This window comes from Lissotriton vulgaris, chromosome 2_1 (assembly GCF_964263255.1).
Source record: "Lissotriton vulgaris chromosome 2_1, aLisVul1.2, whole genome shotgun sequence".
Lineage (NCBI taxonomy): Eukaryota > Metazoa > Chordata > Amphibia > Caudata > Salamandridae > Lissotriton > Lissotriton vulgaris.
In genome coordinates this window covers 971997115-972022621 of record NC_141687.1, presented here as the reverse complement: position 1 = coordinate 972022621, position 25507 = coordinate 971997115, and the positions used below count along the sequence as shown (strand labels likewise).

General features: G+C 41.9%; 1 pseudogene; it reads right to left on the bottom strand.

The window, feature by feature from the left end:
- Positions 1–20564: 20564 nt before the first annotated feature.
- On the bottom strand, positions 20565–22922 carry LOC147731501 (proton-coupled zinc antiporter SLC30A5 pseudogene; annotated as a pseudogene).
- Between the last annotated feature and the right edge of the window lie 2585 nt (positions 22923–25507).

Below are 25507 nucleotides of genomic sequence, written 5' to 3'. Positions count from 1 at the left end.
TAACTTTTTCAATTCTCTTGGACCGATTCTTGAGTCCGCTGGTTCTGATGGTCCCCAAAGACGAAGTCAGCTTCCTGGTAGTAGGGAACGTGACTCGCTATATAATATGGCGATGGCTTGGATGAGATACCCCCTTAGGAATCCTCCTCGTGTGGTGCTTGATACGTTCTCTCAATTCAACGTACCGACACAGAGGTTCGTGTTTGAGGAGATGTGCAAGCTTTTGCGTGATCAAATATCGGTTGATGCGTCTGATGATGTATTGACTGCTCTAACTAATCTTCAGCTTCAGTTTGCGAGCGGAATGATAGTGGGTAGCAATGTTCGACGTGCTGTCAAGCAGTTGCTATCTTTCCATCCTTGTATAATGCCTCGGGCATTGTTTTTAGAAGACATTGAGGAACCACTAACAGCGCCTGGTCAGTATCCCATGCGCGAAGTTCCACCAGTGTGGATGCCAGGTGATGCTACTGTTAATCCTGCTATTTTGCCACATTTCCGGAGAGTGTGGATACATCTTCCGTGGAAACGGTCAGAAGTTTTGCAGGTGAAGCAATCTTTGCCTGACCCTTGCAAAAATCCTGCAGGGTACTATAAAGAATTGTCGCAGCTCGTGGATGCTACGATAATGAATCTTGCCGACATTGATATGTTGTTTGGTAATGTCGTACCGCAACCGGTATGGGCAAAGATTCGTCAGGAAGATCATGCAGCAGAATTAGGCGGTGACTGGGCTGCACTTCTTGCTGCGGATGCCTTGCAAGGTGGTGGGGCTAAGCCGAACAGCTGATTGCTAATCTCCCACAGAGAATAATAACTCTCATGAAAACACTTATGCCAGCTATGAAGGTGAATTGGGACAAGTTGTCCGCTTGTAAGCAAAAGAAGGATGAGAGTGTCTCTGATTTCTTTACAAGATTTGAGGAGGCATTCATTGATCATAGTGGTCAGGACATGGGCACTGAAGGAGGTCAGAGATTGTTTGTGGACAAGTTTGTATCAAATTTGTTGCCGGACTTAAGCAACAAATTAAGGAATTCAGAAAGTGCGTGGGCTGTTTCCACTTCTGCTCAGATATTGGCTACGGCCCCCAATATTATGAGAATAGAGAGAAAGAGGAGAACGATCGTGCCGATAAAAAGACGAAAGAGCTCAAAACTAAAGTGTTGTTGCAACAAGCGAATCAGAATGATTCGCAACAGCGGAATCGATCGCAGTCTCAGTCGAATAGGTCGCAAACACGAAATGACTCCTCTTCGCAGAGATCTACGTTGGGGTACAATCAGTGTGCCTATTGTAGGAACGAGGGTCATTTGAAATTCGATTGTCCAGTCTTGAGTGAACGAAATAGTGGTAATTCATCTAGAGGAGGTCATAGTGGTCCTCAACAAGCATCATGTGGTAGAGGTCGCAGTGCTCAAAATGATTGTTCCAATAATTCTTCCGATTCTAATAATTGTTTCGATCAGCGTGGGTCGTCGCAAGGCAGATCTGCACAGTACAATGTGGACGATTATTACGTCGATCAGAACACTGACGACGGTAATTACTAGGACAGCTATAGACAAGGAGAGGGAGTAGTATCAGTTCCGGTTGATCAGAGAGGGCCTTACGTCCCAGTTGCCACCTCGGGCGTCGTTGAGCTTTTTCTGTTGGACACTGGTGCAGCGAAAAGTTCCATCATGCATTCGAAACTCCCTGGCGCACCTTTGTCTGGCTTAACAAATGTTTCCGTTGGATTCTCTGGCGCCCCTGTTAGCAATCCGGTTTCGCGCCCTTTGCCCCTTGCAATTGGGCCTCGTGAGCTGAAAGCTCCTTTGATTTTGACTACTGGTTGTGGTGAAAATCTCTTGGGCCTGGATTTGCTAAAACGCCTGTATGCGACTTTGTATTGTTCTCCTGCGGGATTAAAGCTTACAGTGGGTGAGAAAGTTATCTCTCCTATGTATTTGTCCATCGACAAGCTCCCACCGGAATTGAGTTCTCTTCCTGCATCTTTGTGGGCAACGGGTCCCAATGACGTGGGCTTGCTTGATATCTCCCCTTATGTTGTTCATCTGAAATCTAATGTGCGTTTGCCGCGTATTCCCCAGTATCGTATCTCTCTTGATGGTGAGCGAGCTTTGTTAGCAATCATCTACGATTTGATTGAGAAAGATGTTATCGAGGAGACTCGGGGAAACGTGTGCAATAGCCCTGTGCTGCCCATTCTGAAGCGCACTGATCCATCGAAGCCCCCTGTTTATCGTTTTGTTATCGATTTACGGGAGGTGAATAAAATTGTGATTCCTCAGTTCCCTGTGGTGCCTGACATCACGGCTCTACTGACTCTGATTCCAGCCTCTGCATCTTGGTTCTCAGTGATCGATCTGAAGAATGCTTTCTTCAGAATTCCGATTGCTGAGGAGAGTAGGGACCTTTTCGGTTTCCCTCTTGGTGGCCGCAGCTTTAGGTTTAAACACGCTCTTCAGGGCTACTGTGAGAGTCCATCGATATACAGCCAAGCCTTGAAGAGCCAACTTGATGCGTTCATGTTGCCGGCTGGTGCGGCCTTGATCCAATATGTCGATGACTTTTTGGTGGCTGCGGATACTCAGGACATTTGCAGAATTGCTACGGTGTCGTTGTTGCAGCATCTCTGTGACTTACATCACAAGGTGTCACCTTCTAAACTGCAATATTGTTGCCAAGAAGTAACCTATCTAGGTCACTTATTGTCAAAGGAGGGAAGAAGGTTGACCCCAGAGAGAATTGCAGCGATTGCTCGAATGACTGTGCCAACAACTCAGAGAGATGTGCGTGCCTTTTTAGGTATCACGTCATACTGCAGGCAATGGATTCCAAATTTTTCATTGCTAGCGAAACCATTGGTGGCTCTTACGTGCAAGGATGTTCCAACTCCTTTACCATGGACGGAAGAATGTCAGAAAAGTTTTTCTGAACTGCGTGACGCGTTGTGTTCGGCCCCTGTGTTAGGTACCCCTGACTACAGTAAGCCGTTTACACTATACGTTCACGAGAGGGAAGGTTGTGCGTTGAGTGTCCTAACGCAACAATTTGGTGGTAAGCAGCGTCCATGTGCATATTTTTCCTCGACCTTGGACCCAGTAGCTAGAGCATTGCCGAGTTGTTTGAGAGCAACAGCGGCAGCTGCGGTGTCCATCCGACAATCTGCAGGATTGGTCATGGATAATATGCTTACGGTGATGGTTCCGCATGCAGTTGACACTCTCTTGAATCGTACGAAAACCCAACACCTTACGAGTGCAAGGATGTCTTGGTATGAGTTGACGCTTTTGGCAAGTCACATTCAAATAAAGCGCTGTAATGTCCTGAACCCGGCGACTTTGTTGCCAATCAGTATGGAATCAGATGAAGTGGCATCTCATGACTGCTACTTACGAACTGAGGAAGAAACAAAAGGTCGAGTTGATTTGAAAAATACTCCATTGGAAGATCCCGATGGGACCCTGTATGTGGATGGGTCGTGTTTTAAGTTGCCGAATGGTGATGTGACAACTGCGTATGCTCTGGTGACGTTGAGTACGGTTGTGGAGACTGCGAGATTGAATCAGAATTCTGCACAGGCGGCAGAGCTGATTGCCTTGACTAGAGCGTGTGTGTTGTCGAAAGGGAAACGGGTGAATGTGTTTACGGACAGCCAGTATGCGTTTGGTGTTGCGCACAGATTTGGACGTTTGTGGAGAGAGAGAGGTTTTATGACATTGCATGGTACGAAGATTCAGCATGGACAGCTTGTGAATGATCTTTTGGATGCACTTACATTGCCTAAGCAGGTGGCGATTATTAAATGTAGTGCACACCGTAAGGTAACGGATGATGTTGGTCGTGGCAATGCGTTTGCGGATGAGATTGCTAAGGAGACTGCCCGGCAGCGAAAACGCGTACACCCACTAAACTCATCATTTGCGGTTCATAGATACCAGACTCGACCATATTCGTGCGAGTCGAGAACACCACTTACAATTGTCACGGAACCTCAGTATTGATTTAACTCATTTACGTATTAGTACATATTGCTTATGTTAGGAACACCGAGGCTATCTTTATGGTATAAAGGAAACATACCATCACCTGATAAACAGAGTAGATGCTTCCACGGTGACATGAGACACTGAGGTCCTGGCCTGCAGAAGCTCCAGCACGCAGTGGTCTAACATCCCTTGCAGGGTGTCCAACTCAGGACCAAGACAGGGTCCTTCTCTCTCTCTCCCATCAGGTAATAGGGTTGGCTCTTTCTAGGGGATTCTTGGTTTACACCCACATACATGCTTGGTACACTTAGGTCCACTTAGATAGGGTTTGCATTGTAGTGGTATGATTGATTACTGTCATCTTTATATGTCTGAATATATTTACTAGTTTAGCACCATGGTAGAATTCTACCTTCTATTTATTCTCTTGGTGCTTGTAATCTTATACATTTGCTTCTGTCTAATGATTGTTGCAGCAAACATGTTTTATACTAGAATTACGCTGGTTCAATAAATACTTATTGATAACATCCCCCTCGTATATTCTGTGTATCTCTCCGAGACTAAGTGAGCAATAAGTGAGCATGATTGACTGAGCAAAAAGTACTGTACTATTTCCATGATCCCTGAAGGATCAAAAGTTATCATGTTTGATAGTTGCCAGAAATTATTCACTCCTTGGTAAGGTTAGGGGGTCTATGGTGGCACTGTGAGCTAAAGGCTCACCAATCCCTTAGTCTATGTTGTGTAAATGCGCAGATCCTATATATCTTTAGCAGCTACATGACAATTTCTTCCACAAGATCAATGTTTAGTATATCCAGAACAGATTCAGTCCCCACAAATGATTTTTCCTCAATAGCTCAATTCAAAAGCTAAAAAAACAGACATGATCCTCGTTATCAGCTGATGCTGAGGAAGTGGTCTGTTGTTCTAATTTGTGTTATTAAAGCAGGATTTCTAAAGCGTCCTTCTCCCAAGTAGTTTGCAGTGCATACCAGGCATCTTGAAGCGGCTGCAAGTGCAATGGACAACTCCAAAAATGGTTAATTGTCGGACTCATCAACAGATTCATGTCCATAGAAACAGTCAGTTACAGTCTAAGCCAAACATCAAGTGCCCACTCAAAGGCACTCCATAGGCAATGAAATATGGGTTGTATGCAGGTAAACCAGGTGGGCCGTAATAACAATAACCAATCAGTGTTCAGTTCCTGGAGCACAAGGACTCCAAAGAATCGTATCATGCACTCCCGACACAACTGGACCTTTGGCAGTTCCATTACCAGTAGCCTTCTAAATGGTAGTTCCAATACCAGTAGCCTTCTAAATGGAAGATCCATTGTGAAGTAGCAAAAATAGAACCAAAAGGCCACAACTAGGGAATAACATCAAGGGTATGCCCCAGATAACACGGGAAAACAGTGAACATATAAAAGCTGTTTTCACTCCAAAGGTTTTCCAAAAGGTACTGACTTAGCAGGTCATGATTGTTTTAAAAAAGCACGCTGTAAGAGTGGTATTTGAAGGATTAAAGATGCGATGGAGAAGCTCGCCGAAATGCAGTGGGAGATTTGTGCTTAAAAGTGACTGTATTTCTCTGGATGTCCTTGCAAACTGCAATTGAACATTTTCTCGGGTGGATGGTAATACCTTGTTTTTGGAACCAATATAGCATTAAGTCATCCTAGCTTGTAAAAATCTTCCTTCAAAGTTGCAATTGAAGGCCACGACAAGCTATTAAAAACCGCTTGCATTGGAGGGACAAGCACGGGTTTGCAGCAGGTCACTATCTTGGAAATAGAAAGGACTAACAGGATTTTGGCCTTCATTCCACAACAATCTTGATCGATTAGCAGTAAATAACTTCCATTAGAAAGGACAGTATGAGGGGAATACTTAAAGGGGTTGGAATTTCTTTTAGAAAACACGCCAAATTCACTTTTAAAGCATTACATGCTCCGTGATTGGTAACATGTTTACAAGCAAGTGAGTGGCCGACAGAGGAGTCACATTCGCTTCCAGTAAGGAATACCTCTATGTCTGGCCGTTCACATCAGTAATCAGAAGGAAGTGACCACAACTCATGAATAAAGCTTCATATCTACCTACTGTAAAATGTTTCATACAAGATGCGAACTGAAATGTTGAAATTGGCAAAGATATTACATCATGTATTAACAACACTGCAGAAGGTGTCTCAGCTATTGTGAACATAGTGTAAGAGGCATCTTTTTAGCCATGAGTCGCTGTTTACTTTTCAGATTGAAAGGCAAGAATAGTTGTGTAGAGTTTATGTAACGCCATGGCAAACAATCATTTTTAAGGACCTTTCGTTTCCAGCTAAACTGCATAAAAGATATAAGTTGACTTTGCCCATGGTATAATAAAGACGTGTCATTTTGCATAATATTAATAACATATAACACAATATTGTTTTTCAATGTTATTCAAGCTGTAAATGCGAGAATAAAACATATTAATACAATTATCTAGAACAACAATTACTTTATCCAAATTATCTTGATAAATTTATCTTAAAAAGGCATAGGCTTCCATTTGTGACAATTTCCAAAATGTGTTGTAAGTGGCTTAAAAGAATCTTTTAGAATGCAGAGATGTAGGACCCTGCAAGAAATCGGATAGCTCCATATCTTCGAACAGGAGGGAGAGATCTTGTTTTACTACATAGTATGGAATGTTATCCTCATTTCCATACCGAATAGGTGGTGATTAGCCCTGAGTGAGAGTCTGGGAATAACAAAGGTCAGTTCTGCTTGCCTTATACCCTGGTGTGGAGTTCAAAAATGAGCATACCAGCCATTTGTGACCACTTGCCACGATAATCACCTGTTTGGACTTGAAAGGGTGGGGATAAATGTATCATGATATTGAGTTGTTCTTCAAATGATTTTGTTAAATATTGCCAATTGTCAAACTGGGCAATGGAAGGAAAGTGGGTGAATTCATGTATTTAATATTTGAAAATCCTAGACATGTAATCTGTTGAACTGTGTCATTTAGAAAAACATTTGTGTTGAAATTAACCCCTTCGCTGCGGCGGCAATTCTGCCGCAGCGCTAGGGGGGAAAGCCGAGCGGCGCTCGCATGCTCGTGACGGAGCCGCTCCGTCACAAGCCGCGGTTGCGCTGTGCTCATGACGGAGCGGTTCCGTCATGGCCCTGCCCGCTCAATAGAATGCGCAGCATAGGCGCAAAATCAGCGCCGCGCAGGCGCGGCGGGAGGGCCATGACGGAACCGCTCCGTCATGAGAACAGCGCAACCGCGGCTCATGACGGAGCGGCTCCGTCATGAGCATGGAACCGGTTAAGCAGAATCTAAATAAGGGGCCTGTTCCCTGGACCTGCCAATGTTTGGTACCCCAAATTGATTTCAGTTCAATGGCAGCCTTCCAATACTCTTAGCCTTTGAAGGCTAATTGTTTGACAAACAAATCTGTATATATTAGCTTGGCTTGTGTCAGCATATATTTCTTTGCCAGTCTGGGTATATTCAAAAACAGTATAATATTCCAGCTCTGAAAGCATAGATTTAGCAGTGTCAACATTCCAATATTCAGAATGCGAACCAAGCACATTAACATCACCCATAGACTCCATGAAAATGTGATGAATCTGCAGTATTTCTGTAGGGCTGAAGATATCATAAGGGACCTTATCCCAAACAATTCCATCAGTCACTGGGACAGCTGACATATTCACAAGGGACATGTCTCCTTTAAGTTTAGATGAATGAGGCGTTAACACCTATTCAACTAGCACTGGTCCATGGTATGATGGGCTAAATTCCTTTTTCACTGCAAACTTTTCTTGATTGAGGTCTCCAATCTGTGGAATGAAGCTGAAAGGTGCTGGCTGCTCCTTGATTCAGGTAGAGCCAGATGGCTTCAACTGCTCATTGGATTGGCCATGATGGACATTTGTAATCCTGTAAAATAGAACAACAATCATTTATGTCAAAGGACATGGTTTCTGCCATTATGTCTGGACTTTTAAAGTCTGGAACATACATTTTGATGGCGAAAAAAGAACTTCGTATTGGGTCTGGCCACCCAGAAATATAGTTTGGGGGGATTACTAAGTGCTCTTTCTACCAAATATAGTTGTTGGATCCAGCTATGCCTTGAACCTAATACTCTAGCTGTTGTTAAGGATTTCTTTAAGTCATGATTCATCCTCCCCACTACTGAATTTCCATCAGGGTGATAGGAGGGAGCGTAATGCACCTGTCCTGTACACCCAGGGAAGCCATGGTATCCCTGTAAGCTTTGCCAAAGTGGAATGTAGTGCAGGCATGTTTTCTAATAACGACTTGAACATCTTTAATAACAGTGTGAGCATCACCAGAGGAACCTTGAGCAAGAATCAACTGCAAGTAGGATAATTGTAAAAGCTCCACAATGGTCTAAATAAATGTAGCTGAAAACGCATGTTGGAAATCAACAGGTATGTCTGTGGTGGGCGAGCCATAAATAACATTGCTGAATTAATGAAATTGTGGCCGCCACACCTGCGTATGTGGAAGCAACACCTTCATGTGCAGCTATCACAAAACCCTTGAATTGTAACTAAGGGAACTTTTTGTTTGCTTAAATGGTATGTACATTTAGCTGAAAAGTCCCTAGGTAAAGGGGTGCCATTGCATGTAGCATTAATGGTAGCCAGTATATCGTCATCTACTCTCATATGAGAACAAATAATCACAGCAACCTTTGCAGTTGCAACTGCCGATTTGGCTGCTTCGTCTACCAAAGAATTCTCTACAAGAAATGCTTCCACATGCTGATGACTTAGTGTATAAATGATTGGAATCTGTGGCAATCCGTCCTCTAGGTCTGCCACCTTCCCATGAAGCAATTTATACTTTTTAGTGCTGCCTTTGAGAATGTTTGAATCCATTCTGGTTTTGATTATGTAAATTGTCATTAAAACACAGGATACAATAATACAAATCATGCACTACAAGTGTGGTGAATTCTGGGTCCTTATGTTCTAGTGCAAGAGTCAAGGCTTTTAGTTCAGCCAACTTCACAGTGCAGTCCCATAAGGACTGTGTGCACTTTTTTTGAGGTTGTAATTTTCCTTCCATCCTTAAGCCCGTTTATCTATAGCCTTAATTACTTAGGAAATATTCAACTCTTAGGCCAAATATTATCAAGTGACAGGATCTCCACAAATGCAGACCGTTTCTCTCAAAATTCTCAGGTAAAGTGCGCATTAACGCTGGCACGCGCGCTTCACCTAACCTTCCGCAGCTGGGGCAATAGACAACAACTAGACCGCCAACTCATCTCCCGCTCGTGAACCGCTGAACTCCAACAGCAGTTCAGAGTGGGTTTTACTCTGTGGAACCAGCTATCTCTAATCCCCAGGGCACAAATCAAGTGATGCTGCTTAGTCTGGGGCTTGACAGGTCTGACAAAAGGCGAAGTCTACATCAGCAGCTGATAAGTGAGTTGCCCATTGATCTGTCTGGGATGGAGAGCTTTAGCATTTGGAATGTTTGTTTTCTGTGCCAGCCTCTAAGGCTGGAATGGGGCAATGATAAAGATGCATTTGCCTTGTGCAAGTGGCCATTTTTTAAGTATTGTTGGGATGGGTGAATACAATGTCAATGAATGTCATCATATCTGCAGGCCTGACAATGGCAATATTAGTAAATTCAAAGGGAAAGTATGCCCCAGCCTGTTCCCACATGCTCGTCAATACAATGTCAATGTATACTATAACTTGTGCCCACACCGTAGTGCCAACATCCGCAATAATGATACCAATGTATGTCTTAATCCATGCTTGTACAATATTATCATTGTTGCCGATAAGACCAATGTCAATGTAAATTCAGACCAAAGAAAACATACCTTTGACAACTCCAGTAAGGACAATGTTAATGTGCAAGATAACAACTGTGCACAATGTTGGTAATGTTGATAAAATCATACCAGTGGCTGCCATAATATTCTTAGGAGTTCCAATGAACTCACATCATTGCTGTCAGATTCACCAAAAGTGACCTCCCACCAACCCCGATACAGAGATACATGGTAAGGGAGGTCCTGCAAACCACGCTTATCGAGTAACAAGTCACAGGTGGGGTCCGCATAAATTGCAGGCAAACGCGCACTAAGGGAAAACTAATTGATTCCACAGATAGATAGTTGCACCACAAATAAATCTGAGGTAAAAACCCTTTTGGCCAAAAGCTTGCATTCCCCAGAAATACAACACAGCTGGATACCACAAGACCTCAACTAATTAGGACATGACATGCATACCACATGCAGTGATCACATGCTCCTCACACAGGACATCTGTAAACATACACACTAGTCTGCATTATCACTTCCTGAGGTCAAGAGCCATCTGTCTCCTTATCAGAAACACACATGTGATTGATGTATAACTACGATACTTTTTTTGGAATGTAAAGAACATTTTATTGTGCCTCATGAACTGTATAAATTGATGAGCAATGCTTTTTACATTGAGAGATTTTGTGCAGAAGTATTATGTCCAGACTCTTCTGACCTCAGCGTTTCATTAAATCAACCTTTTCCTGTTTAGGCAAATGCCTCTTTTCATTTATTTAAGGTAAATTTACATCTGAGTAACAGCAGTCAGTATTTTTTCAGGAGATGCAAAAAGTATTTCCTGTATTGGACTATAAATGTGATTTATATGCAATTGTCACTTTTTCCACTTCACTAAAGGTGACATATGTGAAGCCAACAACACCCACAACTATATGGATTACCAGATGTGTAGTTTTGACACATGTATGTAAGTGTTGTGTTACAAGCAAGTCAGATTATAGTGATCTGAGTATGTCTGTATATTCTGATGTCCAATGTGAACTTGTAAAATTGGGATGAATTCATTCATACCATGATTTAATGAACTGTGCGTAATCTGGTATGTACGTTCTGCAAAAATGAAGGAATCCCTAAAAGAGTTGGGTGGTTGCAGCAGAATACGTTTCTCTAGGAAGTGTGGTGCAAGGCTTTTTCCCTTATGGATAAGTTTGTATCCTAGAAATACTACACTTAGAAATGCTATATTGGACTTCATAAAGTTTAACTCGTGGCCAGATTCAGTAAATCCCAATATTATGTGATTCACGTTGGCTAAATGTGTGTTTAACCTATCGTCCTTCAGGTAGATACCATCTTTAAACGGCAATGCAGCTGAGTAAATATTATGTAGAATTGGCACAATGCTGGCACAAACAGTCCTGGACTGTTTGTTTACCCCATGGGGAGTCAACAAAAATGAAGTTGAAAGCCTAGTGCAGAAAAGGCAGTCCAATCTCTAATTTCAAGCACTATATTTTGGCAGAATAAGCCATTTGAAAAATCCAAGGGTGTTTTGTATTTTTTTACAGAATATATTATTTATTTGTGCCGTACTGTGTGTATTTTGTATTGCAAATGTGCATGTGTGACTATTTCAATTTCTATAGTCTAATAATAAACAATATGAATTTTCTGGTTTTCAGACAGGAAAAATGAGATTATTAATTTTGGAGACATAGGAGTCAAATACTCCCTGGGTCTGTAAATGTGAGAGTATTTCTCTAACAAGTGCTTTTGCATCCCATTTTATTGGGTATTGCTTTTGACCTTATGGATATGACATTATTAGAAGAGTCCTTATCCCAGTCAACATGATTGAGTTATAAAGCTGGGGCCAGTGCAAGAGCAAGAGATCATTCTGTAGCAGAGGCTTCTTTAACCTCATCAGGGACAAGTACAGAAAAATATGGTATTACTACATCCTCACCAGGGTGGGAGGGGGGGTCTGTTCATACTGACTCTGGTGGCCAGTCAACCTCTGCTGAGAGAATGTTGTATGATAATTTTACATTTTCCAAGAATATTACCCGAATGGTGCGCTGTATGTCACCCTCAATTTATTGTATACAAATTATACAACCTGTCTAGAGAGCCTAAGCGCCTGCCTGGGGTTTCCACTGTAATGCATTGATCGGTTGCTTCAGCTGCCAGAAACCCCTGGCCTCCGGGGTGCTATTGTGACCTCTGCCATGCTGTTGATGAGAGAGTCACTGCCCATCTCCTGTGCAGGAGGAGAAGTCTCGTTGTTTGTGGCATATTATATGGTAATTGCCGCAACTTTCTTTTTCTGAAATTGGGGCTCAAATTGTGGAAGTTTCTTCTTCTTTATCTTCACATCATGTGAGTGTTGTGAGTCCTATTTCAGTTTCACATTCTCTTCCTGTCTACGCTCAGAACACACTCTCTCGTAGTGTTTTTCAGATGAGTACTGAAAGGAACAAGAAGGTCGAGAATCAGTAAGCTGATACCTATCAGGTGCTTTCAACTGTGTGGGGAAACTCCTTGAGATCTAGCCTTTTCTTTAGTTGTAGGTTAGTCTCATTCTATTTTAGCAATCTCTGAGTTATTCTTGGCTGTGTCCTTGTTGAAACCAGTTTTGCCAAGTTGGGGTTTATTGGGTTTGGCTCTCAAATCTTTGCAACCTATAGAAGTAAATTTTTCAGAAATAATTATTGGTTGCTCACATTCCTGGTTGACGGGTGGAACCTGTGTGAGCTGTTGGCGTATAGCCAAAGATGCTATTTCACCTTTAACCTCTGACAGAATCATTGAGACCACAGGATAGTTTCCCATTTAATTTCATCCCCAAATCCAGGGCAACAGCTACTCTGTGTTCATTCTGTATTTCTTTTAATACTGTAGACAGAGTACCATATGTTTTGGTATAGACTGCAGCAACGACTGTGCCTCAAGTGTTACAGTCACCTATTTGGGAACCATCCCATGGGGTAAGCAAATAATCAGTATTCTGTGTTTAATCTCGTGGTCCTGTAAGGGTAAACCCAGCTTCAATTTGATACATTTTTAGGCTATCCAAAGCAATTTTGCCTGTATTTGAATGAATAATTATAGGACTTATTGTAGGTACTGCAGGCAACTGCTGTTGTCCTGCTAAAACTGCCCATGCTGGGACAGCCACTAAGGTGTATGAAACATGTTGAGTCAAGCATCTATATAGCCTAACTAGACCATTGTATAATTGTATTAGCTCATTAGCATTGCAATTTTGTAAATTAAGGAATGGTGTATAACAAGCTAACCCGAGACAGGTATTCCCTCATTACAAAGGGGACCCATGCGTACATGACTTATACCGTGTATTAAGGCACCTCAGAACCATTTTTGATATTCCCAATGAGAAAGTGGAAATTCTAAGAGCTGATGCACTCTGTCATTTTGTTGTGCTGCAATGTCAGGGTATCCATGAAATGTACCTGTATTAGCAACCACAGGTGAAAAATTGACCCAAGAAAGAAATACTTCTAAATGATAAGCTTCATGGGCTTTAACCACAATGATTATGTCACCACTTGCATTGCCATGGTCATGTACATTTAAGTGCACATGGACAGCAAATCTGTAATTGTCAGTCAAAGGTATAGGCTGTGGTGCCACCATTGATAAAACAGTAATAGGAACAAAGGGCAAACATTAATATGGTTAATCGTTTTAAAGGTTCAAGGTCAAACAACAACAGAAAAAATAATGTGCTTCCTAAAATACTGTGGAGGATGAATTCCCAGCACCACAGATGTCTCCAGGGGAGGTGGAAGGGTACTACTCAAGCAACATCCTAAATAGTTACCGGAACAGTCGTTCGCAGTGCCATTTCGCAGGGATTCTGCTGGTAAAGCCAAGAGATGACAGGATGACAGAATGTAGAGACTGAGGGCCCCATTAGGGTGGCGGGGGTGATCTTCCCGCCATCTTTGCAGCAAAGACCCCCCACCATATTACAATGGATGGGAGGTCTGCAGTGACGGGAAAGATATGGTTCAATATGGTGGCGTGCCTGTTAGACACCGCCAGTCATATTACCATGAGGGAGGGAACATGCGGGTCCCCAGGGACTTCGAGGGTGCACATGTAGGGGTACCTATCGTACCCCCCTGTATTTCAATGACCATTGTGGCAGGCACCACACAGTGCCTGTCACATTGTGCATTGAAAGGCACAACCTGCCTTTGTGGCATTGCGGTGGGCAGTGCTTTCAGCACCGCCCACCGAAATGTTCCATATGCGCCATATGCCCGCCACTGTGGCGGGCGCATCCTAATTGGGAGTGCGGGACCGCTGCACCCGCAGCAGCGGTCCCGTTTCCCGGGGGTATGGCAGGTAGACAAAGTCCACCCGCCATACTAATGACCCCCTGAGTCTCTGTTCAATGTCAGTATCTGTCAGACCAAATCCTTGGCAGCTCACAGTGCCTCGCATGAACTCCTAACCTTCCCAGAGTACCAGGTGATTATTGTCAATAACACAAGACCTGATCTTATGGTGAGTTTACTGTTCCTGGTCAATACCAACCTACAATTCTATTGGGTTGGGGCTGTAGCCATAATCATCTGGCCAGCTATTTACTAAACCGGGCCCACCTGTTATGGTAATGTTATTAAAAGAAAAGAAAATGCGCTGAATTCACTATGTCTCCAACCTTGCTCTCCCTCCCCTTCCGGGTATCAAGAGTGAGTAGAGAAAAGGTATAGGAGGAAGAAAAAATTTGAGAAAAGGGAGTGATGGAGCCTCACGGGAGTAACACCATGGGGGCTTTGCAGGAAGGTACTCGCCTGCGGCCCAGGTTCTCATCATCAGCATCCACCACTCCAACCAAAAAGTGTGGTGCGAAAAGAAATAGAATATAGGTGACAGTAAAAGGTGCTAGGGGGACAGCACTTGCCAGCACACCAAGAGGTGGTGCCCTGTAAGTATTGACCCAACAGATGCGGAGAAGAGTGTCACAAATGATACACCCTAGTCCTGTGAGTAATTAAAACCAAGCTAGATCACGCTGGCCTTCTCAACTTTATTCTGGGTTGCGTGTCTGCTCTTTTTTAAAAAGCTGACATGTTTTGTTGCCTCTGTCACTACTTATGGCAACTTCTTCAGGGCGTGGGTCTATCACTCCACCCTGCACCAATTCACTCATGTGCCTGTAGAATTACAAAAAGGAAACAGTGCTTTTCATGTCATATGGGCTTACATGGCTGGTTGATTCTCTCTTTGGAAAAAAAGTATATTTAGCACTAATATACTGTGTGAAAACTCCCCATTTGACACATGACGATTGATTTACCATTTTGTAGGTTTTGGAGGGCATACCTATTCCTCCTAGCTGCTTATGCTGCTGTCACTTGATTGTGAATAGTTTCAGCCAATTGCTCCCGTCAGTCTAGAAAACATCAATAGGAAAGGGTGAGTCCTCCCTGTCTTTCCTGCAAATTCAATATGAGCTCTTTGTTCATACTGTGAGTTCTCATTCAGAATGTGTATTCAAGCCGCTTCGCTATTTTAATAGTCAGCCTCATAGTTGTTGCGACTGGCTCATTTTCTGCATGCTCAGCCCTTTTGCGTATCTCAGCATCTTACTGGCATTTACCGTTCATACTTCCCATCTTACTCTCGTCTCACGTGCCCATGAGGTCTTAATGTGGTGTGTACTTTCATCATTCACTCGTTTCTTTTTTAGAGAAAGTTACCTATGAGATGGTGGCGAATATGTTAACTTACCCTACCCGTTACCCGCAGCAATGCCTATTGCCTCAGTCAGTCATGTAGCCATTTTAGGTCTACGCATTCATTAAGACTCTTACCGGGGTCTTGCGGTTGACCGGCGTTATCTTGGCCGTGTGCATCCCCGAGGTCCAGCGTTCATTAAAGCTGTTGTTACGAGAGTCACGTGCTGGCGTCTCTCGCGGGGGTAGGCGTCTCCCTTGGTGGACGTGTGTCAGTTCCCACCCGGGCGCCATATTGGGATGTGTTAGAGTTGCCTGGGAATATAAGTTCGTCGGGGTATTTCTTTATCAAATTGTGCTTTGATGTTAACTCCCCAGGTGCCATTGGTTGCGTTTGAAACGATAACGCGATTATATGCCGGGTTTTGCCAGTAGAGTGTCGTTTTTCTTACCTTGCACTTTTACCATTATAGTGCGGTTATTTTAGCAGCGGGATATCTATGCTATGTGCTATCTCAGAAATTACAAAAAAGTGTGTGAAGACATTTCGTCTTCACACTCTTGTCGCGCTATTCATTACTATGGGGTATCCAATGGAATGAACTAGTTGGATGTATATACTAGTCATCTGCGCTCATGGGTGGCCCCTAGTGGAATTACTATGGGCTTCCTTTCAACGGCTGCAACTTTATTATTGCACTACAAAACACATATCATGTGCTTTGTTTCCCACATAGTGAGTATCACTGTGCTTCTTTCTACACATACATTTTAAATATTTACTCCTCTAGCGCCCTTGTGTGTATTTGGAGCTACAACGCGAACATGTGCGGGACTTGAATAAAAAGGGTGTCGTATTTGTGCTGCACATTTAATCATCCTAAGGTTATTTATGCAGCTCAGTCTTTATACGCTGTTCTAATTATAAAACAGCAACAAGCATGCGTGGGCATTTCTTTTTCACAGACTTTTTGCACTATTCGTTACTATGACATATCTGTTAGGGTATCCTACCTAGATGGACTTACTTATCATCTGCACTCGTATTTTTCATCTGTGCTCGTGTGTAACCCCTCTTGGTGTTTCCATGGGCTGACATTGATGTTTGGCACATATAGCTACACTATTATGTGAAGGGTCCTGGTATCTCTCACTCTATCAAGGGCCCCAGAAATTCAAGTCACCACGATGATTTCGGATAATTAGACATTCACCCTGCCCCAATCGATGAGGTCATTCAAACCAGTCCGATCTACGCCTTCTTGGTATATCCATTTTGCTTCCCTAGTACTGAGTCTCCTCTCTATGTTGAACTGATCTCCTTGTACTTTCTCTAGTACAACCCATCGGATGTTTCTCGGGGCATGTCTCAATGTCTTGTAGTGCTGAACTAGTTTTGTTGTCAGTTTTCCTGCTCGTATGGTGCTTAGGTGCTCCTGTATACGGACTTTGACCTTACGTGATGTGAGCCCGATGTAGTGTAGATCGCAATGGCAGGTTAGTCTGTATATTACATTCATCAAGTTACAGTTACTGTATTTGTTCAAGTGCCAGACTTTGTTCTTCATCAAAGTCACCTATTTCGTAGTGGTTGTACGTTTGCAGACTGAGCATCCACCGCAGGGATAGTGTCCATGTGGGAGATTAGTCTCTTTTGCAGTTTGTCTGGGGCGTGTGTGGACCAGCCGGTCACGAAAGTTGTTAGATCTTTTAAACGCAAATCTTGGTTGCGGCATCTTCATGCTTCTGGTTCTCAAGAGGTGCCAATGTCGTCTGATGATTTGACGTACTTCAGTGGACATAGGCCCAAATATGGTCACCACTGGGATGCACTCTTCACTATCCTTCAATGTTCTCTCTAGGAGTGCTGCACGAGGGGTTTTAAATGCTTGTTTCTGTGCATGATAAATAATTCTTTCAGGGTAGTCTTGTTCCCTCAATTTGGTTGCCAATTCTTGGGCTTGTTCCAGGTGATTATGACAACCCGGAACATGACCCTCTAGACCCCAAGGGACCTGTGGAAACCGATCATCACCTTTTGTTTCTCACTGCATGCCTTTAGTAAGCAAAAGAACGACACAAATACAGTTTACAATACATTTATTGAAACTATCTTAGTCTATTATGGAGCAAATGTGCTTTGATCACTGTGCAGATAAAACTAAGCAAAGTAATCAGCATTACTATCAGTCTGTATAAAATAAACATCCCCACAATGGCAAATGATCCATCTGTCTAGGCCTACCCTTACTGTGATTACACAGGAATATGTAAATGATCTCTGTGATTTGCAACAGACCCCATAACTGATGTATGTAGTTAGGTGGTCAGCATCATGAGTGTAAACTCAGTTTAGGCAAGGCTGCATGTGAGGCTCTGTGGGTGTTTGTTCCAGGACCGGTCTCTCCACCAGAATTCTCCTCTCTATCCAAAGGGGACAAAACACAGTTTGTATGATACGAATTTTAAACTATGGTAAGTGAGGTTGGAGGACTATCCAGATGGGAATGATAGGGAGATCCTTTTTTACACCAAGGGATGAAAGGATACATTCTCTCTGGGATTGCACAATTAACAACAGAGTATACACCTGTCTAAAGAGGAAAGAAAGGAGGAAACGGGGATGGGTGCATGCATACCAGGACTATACAACACCTCAGTGAAAGGTGGGGAAAAGGAATAGTGATGCTTTTCTTTATATAACCCTTGCCCACTCTAGTAGTGGCATACTTCTACTAGAGTGGGTGAGGGTTGTAAATGAAAAAGGATCAGTTTTCCATTTTCCCACCACTCACTGAGCTGGTGTATAGCCGTGGTACACATGCAACCCCCAACCCCTTGTTTCCTCTTTAGGCAGAGGGATACTCTGCTCTTCATTATATGACAAGAACTACTGTGATGGAAAGCTGCAGTTGTGCTCACATGTTGTGTCTAAGATGTTAGGAGCTGTTGCTGACCGAGCAGAGAAAACAGCACACCATCTATATAATTAAAAATGTAAATGTTCGTTTGTTCAAAATCTCAAATCTCCGAAAGTACTTCATCGATTGCTTTGAAATTTTCAAACAACGTTGGATTCGAATACGCGCGTGTTTTTATATACACAACGTTGGATTCCAATACGCGCATGCCGAATACGCACATGTTTTTAATCGAAAGCCCGAACAGACACATAAAAATGTCAATGTTTGTTTGTTCAAAATCTTAAATCTCTGAAAGTTCTTCACAGATTGCTTTGAAATTTTTACACAACGTTGGATTCGATTAAGGGTGTGTTTATATATACACAACTTTGGATTTGAATACACGTGTGTCCAATTCACTTGTGTTTTTAATGGAAAGGGCGAACAGACCCTATCAATTTGGTTGCTGCGCAACAACTACAAGGGACGCATAGAGACAATAGTCTACATATATTAGGATGGACAGTTGGTCTCAGGATGGCAGACCGGAACGTGGGTGGAGGGAGGAAGGATCAGTTGGTTCGCTTTGTACTAAGAAAGGACGCATAGAGACAATAGTCTACATATATTAGGATGGTCAGTTGGTGTCAGGGTGGCAGACCGGGAAGTGGGTGGAGGGAGGGGAGAGGAGTTGGTTAACTTTTCAACATTAGCACGTGTTTATATACACACAACGTTGGATTGGCGTGTGAACAGTGCGCACATGTTTTTAATCAAAAGGCCAAAAAGACCCTATCGATTTGCTTGATGTGCAACAACTACAAGGGATGCATAGAGACAACAGTCACAAAAACATATTGTATCCCCACAAGCATTGTGAAATTAAACATATTAGAAACGTGCGCTTAGTCTTTTCTTTCTCTTCCATTTAACCAGACTGAACCACAGCAACGCATGGCCGGGTACAGCTATATGTTCAAAATGACCTTGTGCAAAATGTGTAGACTGAATCCCAAGAACAGTCACTGAATAACAAGCAATATTTATAGTGTATTGCTAAAATAATATCATGAAAACAAATGTATTATGTGTGGCTGTGCAAACCAGAAGCAGTCTAAAACATGTTTTAAGCAAATCTTAGGGAGAACCAAGTGGGCCCAGAAGGGTAATCACTAAACTTTAAGACAACAAAAGTAATTCACAGTTCAACTATGCGAAACTTTCTTTATTACGAAATGTAGGTTTAGAAATCAGTTTTATATACAGAAAATTCATAAATATAGATTTTATGTCTAACTGTGCAGTCATTTTCTGATGAAATCGATCAGAAAACTTACCCATATAGCAAAGTGTTTGCTTCAAATGGATGTAAACAAAAAAGGTTATTGTCAATTTAGGGGTACAATAATGTTTGCCCTGTCCTTTGAAACAGTGGAATGCACAAAATTTTGTCTAGATTGTGAAACATTTAGTTCAACAAATCCAATTATTAAAATACATGACAGCCAGAGTACCTAGCTCTTTGCTAAAACATCAATTAACTTTATACAATTAGTCAAGTTTTTGAAGAGTATGATGCTTGAATGGCCTGTTGAAGACTACTGCACAGGGAATGTGGAGATATTCTACGCATGTGAACGTTTTACAAAAGTGCATGGCTCTACTCTTTTCAAAACAAAGAGCAAGCTCCTATTCGTGTTTTTGCTACTGTTGTTTCAGTTTTATTCTATGTCAGAGGTATCTGAATAATTAACTGCAAATCCGACTTATTTCCTCTCTCTTGCCAGGTATTATTCTTGACACTGGAACAAAACACGCAAGTGTTATCCCATTCAAAAGAAAAAAAGAACACATCAGAATGTTTCGATAAACAAAAGTACAGTATCTCAAATTGGAAGGCAAACATACATTATTTTCTGATATACAAGTAATGGTCAAGTCCCTATTAGATTATTTACAAAACATATTGATCCGATCTTAATGATGGATTATTTCTGTCGAGAAAACAGTCCACATCAATCCTTTCGAATTCCGGGCAGGCACCGTTTTCCATTCTTGAGTAAACAGAACGGTGAGAGTGCTTTTTCTTTCTGAATTAAAGTGGTAGGTCTAGAGAGTATATATCACATGATATAAGTCCTGTCTTTGTAATATGTCACAGAGTCCATTTGTTTGGTCATAACTAGAACATCCTTAAATCCTGTGCTGAGGCCAGACATGTGCTGGAAATATTCTTCCTTTTCCACTTGAACAGTCAGATTGTTAACGCCAGCATCTTTGAGAAATGATGTCACCTGTTGGACAACTCTTTGCTCCACGACATCGGACATCACCTGCACATGTATGGTTCCTGCAACAACACTAGCTGAGTGACGCCAGAAATGGGGATCCCTGTAGGAGATGAGACCATCAATTTTCTGAATCTTCTCTAGCGCCACACGTAGATCTCTCTCATTCTCCAATGGCATTCGGAGGAGAAGAACTTGACAAGAGTCTTTGAGGAGTGGGATAACACTGAGAAATATTAACACTGCAATAAACAGTGAGCACAAGGGATCTGCAATCAACCACCCAAATTGCTGAATGAGGATTGTAGATATTATCACACCAACACTGCCAAGTGTGTCTGCCAACACATGCAGAAACACCCCTCTCATGTTTGCATTCATGCCTCCTCCTGTCGATCCGTGTGAATGTCCATGATGACTGTGCCCATGGTCACTATGGGAATGACCATGACTGTGCCCATGATGTGAATGGCCATGATCATGAGAATTACAATTTCCACGAGAAGGTCCATGAGAGTGGGCATGGCTAAAGGCACAGATACCAACAAGGTTTACTAGCAGCCCTCCAACAGACACTGGTGTTAACATAGCAGTATCTATTTCCGGAGGGTCAAGTGTTCTGGCCACAGCCTCCATGAATACGAAGAAAGCTATCACCACTAGAAAAAGACCGTTGATAAATCCAGAGAGAATTTCCACACGACCATATCCGTAGGAGAATGTACGTGTTGCCTTCCACCGGGACATTAAAGCAGCAAAGAGGCCCATAACCAAAGCTGAGCAGTCAAAGAGCATGTGAAATCCATCAGAGATGAGGCCTAGACTACTGGTCCAGACGCCATAGAAAAGCTCAACAAAGGTGAACGACAGATTCAAGCATAAGAAGTAAAAAATCTGTCTGGAGTCCGACTCCTCGAGGATCTGCTTCAGTGATTCCTTAATGAACCTTGGAACTGATGAAGATGTATGCTGCAAAGCGTCTCCCATGAAGTTATACAAAGGAGTGCCTTCTGGAGAATAGCCTACTAAAGTACCTTTTTGACCTTTCCTGAAGGCAGAGGACAAAATATTGGAAGAAAAAATGAAGAAAATGGCACTCACTACCACGCCTCCAGATAAAACATGCTCAGTTGCCTCCTGGTGTGCTGGCTTGTTCATTGCACAAAGTTGATCTGTTAACGGGTGAGTCCAAAACTTTCCAAGGAGGAGTGCACTGGTGAAAATAAGAAATGATCCATATCGGGCACATTTGGAAGCTTCCATCTTGACAGAGCATATTGACTCTACGTAGAAGTTCAAGATCATAACTGAGAAAATCACAGTTGTAAAGGGCATGATTGGGCAGACCAGGATTCTACTTTACTCTCAGTAGTTGCAGCAAGAACGATGACCCATGGAGACAGTATGATGACGGAAACAATGTGCGACAAAGCTTGAAGATGCTTGGCTCCACCAATATCTAATGACAGCTTCCTGGAAACTGCGTGAAACCCAACGTTGCAGCATAATGCTAACACAAGTAATAATACACCACCCTTGTGGTTGGCAACTCCTAAGAATGAGAAGGCTGTGTATAGGAAGTGGGTTAGGGCACTGTCATGATGGGTGTTCCGCAATTTTAGCCATGAGGTCATCATTATCAAAAAGCAGTAAGCAAATTACAGCAATGATGAAAAAGGCTGCTCCTCTAGTCTTTGATGGTCCTCCTCCAGAATTGGTGAACAATAAAGTGAGCAATGTCAGGACAACAAGGTCACTATGCTCGAAGAGTAGCAATGTCCTTAAAGGTCCACAAAGAGTGAGGCCAAAAAACCACAGGAGTGAAATGATGCAGCTTGCCAAGGCATGTTTCACAATACTGATCCACTGTTGCCTTGTAACAGTTTTCCCAGGCGAAAATGGCTTTTGAAACAAAACCATCAAAATTGCAGATCCTAATTTTAAAATAAAGATAAATTGTACAATGTGGACAATCTTCAATAGATCATACAATTCAAAGATTCCTAATGCCTTAAAAAACTTTGTGAAGCACAGCAGCACAATGTATCTTGTCAACCTGGAGTTGGGCACCTCCACGGGCCCCAGCCTGCCGATCGCGTTGCTGCTGTACTTGTCTTCCATGGTGGCGGCTGCTCACACATCCAGTCACCAGCCCCGGGGTCGGGCACGTCTCCCGCAGCCCTGCGGTGCTGCCATGCCATCAACTATGCAAAAAACATGCCCATTGTGAACTGAGGCAGAAAGATGGGTGGGAGTTTGGTTGATCACCCATGGTGGCTGCATATGGTTGTTATAGAAGGTATATGTAGTATATCATCAAAAAAGCATAATAATCACTGATAATCTTTGCTATGGGTAAGTTAGAATTTCTTTTGGTCATAACACACAAAGAATGTTAAAAGACACCCTCAAAAAATCTTCACAAAGAAACATAGTTGAGTGAAATTATGGTTACAAAACAAAAACTAAAACTGCCTAAAATTGACTGTTAATATTTGCCTTCAGTACCCATATGTCCCATTACAAAAACCTTAACTTGCCTACCAAATACTTCGATAGGTCAAGGTAATAACATAGGCCAAAAGACCAGATGGTTTGTGAATGTGTCAATAACCTCAAGGCCCACGTTGCACATTTTATCTTTTATATGTTTTTTGCATTACATTTCATTTAGGGACAGTTACTTTGAAAAAAGGGAATTGTTTATTGAAATCAGTAATTGTAATACTAGCCAGTAATGTATGTATGGCTGTAAAAAAAGGTCAAGATAAATATTTAATTAGATAGTTAAGAATGTCCAGTTTTAGAAACTCACTTTTTTCTTTGTTAAAATACACATTTGAGTATGTAAAATAATAATCCTCTAGTTATGCTTCAAATACTCTTAAACGCCATTGAGAATTGGTAAAAAAAAACATGTAAAATAAGAATATTTAGGCAATATTCATATACAATTTGTACAAATGGTAAGCTCGATTCCCTATTTGCACATTTACTAATAAGCAATTGAACATTTCAATGCAAAATGACAAAGTCAATTATACAAGTACATGAAGTATTAATCCTGCAGGTCTGCTTCACAAAGTCACATATGCTTTTTTTTAATTGGCGCCATCATCTGTAGAAAGGAGAGAGAGTTGAAGCCATTTTCTACAAGGTGCAGGTAACAATAGGAACTGATTTGAATTATAGTGTTCATGTTTTATTTTGTCTTTCATTAATATAATCTTTAATAAACAACGGACAGCAGTAAAACTGTACATGGTGACAGGGGGCTGTCATTATGATGAAGAAACTCATGTTTAAAAAGGAAGTATAAAATATATTCCATATTTCACCAGGGACACTGGAACTATTTGTCTATGTCAATATCTTTATAGATGACCATCTCTCACTACCCACATACACAAGAAACACCAAACAGAGGGCATGTCTCCCGAGAACATTTCTTACATTATTGCCTGGCCGAAATGTACATTGCGTGCAGCATAATTTAAGTAATTTCAATTACTTTGCATTACATTTGTTAAGAACAACTGAAATAATGTGATTACCCCACTTCTTACAATTATGCACAAATTGCGGTAAAAATTTACCACATATTCACTATTCACGGTAAAAATTTATCGTTAATGTATTGCAAAAAATTGACTGGCTTTCACCTATTTTTTTGCATGAAATATGTTCCTTGGGCCAAAAAACGATGTGAGAACGAATTTCACGCTACAATAGATTGCAAAATTACGGATTTGCATGTTGAATAATTACACTTAATTTCATGTAATTTGGACCAAATGGCACATAATTTGGCGCTCTCCTACTCACGCTAATACATTTCGGGGCATATTATCAAGCAGGGCGTTAAAATTATCGCTGTTTTAGTGGCAGAAAACTGCAGTTAAAGAGGCGATAATAGGCTTGATAATGTACCCTGGAGAATTCACGCCAGAACATGGGCTTCTATTGGAATTCACAAGGCCATATTATCAAGCCCATTATCGCCGCTTTAGCAGCAGTTTTCTGCCGCTAAAACAGCGATAATTTTTAATGCCCTGGTTGATAATGTCTGTTGTGAGAGGTGAACCTGCACACCTATTCTTTTTCAATTTTATCAAAGTAATCGGAAATATTCAAGTTTAGCGTGCAAACCAGTGATAAGGGGGCGTGCCCTGCTCCCTAAGGCGTAACAACAATGTAAATATGAGCCCAAGGAAAACCCTGAGCTACTGATGGCACAGCTGTGAGGACAATAGCCTTTTACGAATGTAAACACATGCATGTTTTTCTTTGTATTTGTATTCTGTTTTTATTTTGTGTTATTTGAAGTATTCATCATAACAACTGAAACGATAACTAATTCACTCTGTTTACATAGTGGAATTCATGGATCATGCTTTTTGACTTGAAAAAACACGGTTCAAAAAACCACATTAGCATTTTTACATTACATCTTTCATTGAAACTAACAACCAAGAGTCATATCTTAATATCAATAATCCCAATGCATTTTTGGTTGACTCCCACCCTTCTTCAGGGGTTATATAGGTAAAGCAAAAATCATAAAGTGCAGATGTTGACTTCCGAAGTTGTGGATTTCTCAGGACCTACAATAACAGCAACACAATATCTATGTTGAATGTCTGCAGAAAAATAACATGTTTGTATACAAGTAAGTGCGCATTGATTTCAAGAGCTAAAGAGTACCGCCAGGAAAATGAACAGTGCTTGTAAGAGTGAAAAATCGCCGTAACAAAAGATGGAAAAGAACAGAAAGGACT